Below are 247 nucleotides of genomic sequence, written 5' to 3'. Positions count from 1 at the left end.
GAGGCAAACGCACAGGCTAAAGGCCGGGAACTAGGTCAGTGTGCCTTAAGGGCACGCTTCTATCCTAGTAGGGACCAGTACGTTCGATGCCCTTATTTTCGGCCTTGGAATTTAATCCAAAGGGACCGGGGATTGGACCGAGTGCAATCTTGATGTTAACAGAAGGAATACGAGGAGGTGTTACTCGAAATTAAAACAACCAGGGTTTGAGCATTAAATAATATAATTAAAATTAAGAATTGTTATT

The sequence above is a fragment of the Trachymyrmex cornetzi genome, unplaced genomic scaffold, assembly GCF_001594075.2.
Source record: "Trachymyrmex cornetzi isolate Tcor2-1 unplaced genomic scaffold, Tcor1.1 scaffold1367, whole genome shotgun sequence".
Taxonomy (NCBI): domain Eukaryota; kingdom Metazoa; phylum Arthropoda; class Insecta; order Hymenoptera; family Formicidae; genus Trachymyrmex; species Trachymyrmex cornetzi.
The sequence above is the reverse complement of the archived record's forward strand: the minus strand, read 5'-3'. Positions refer to the sequence as shown.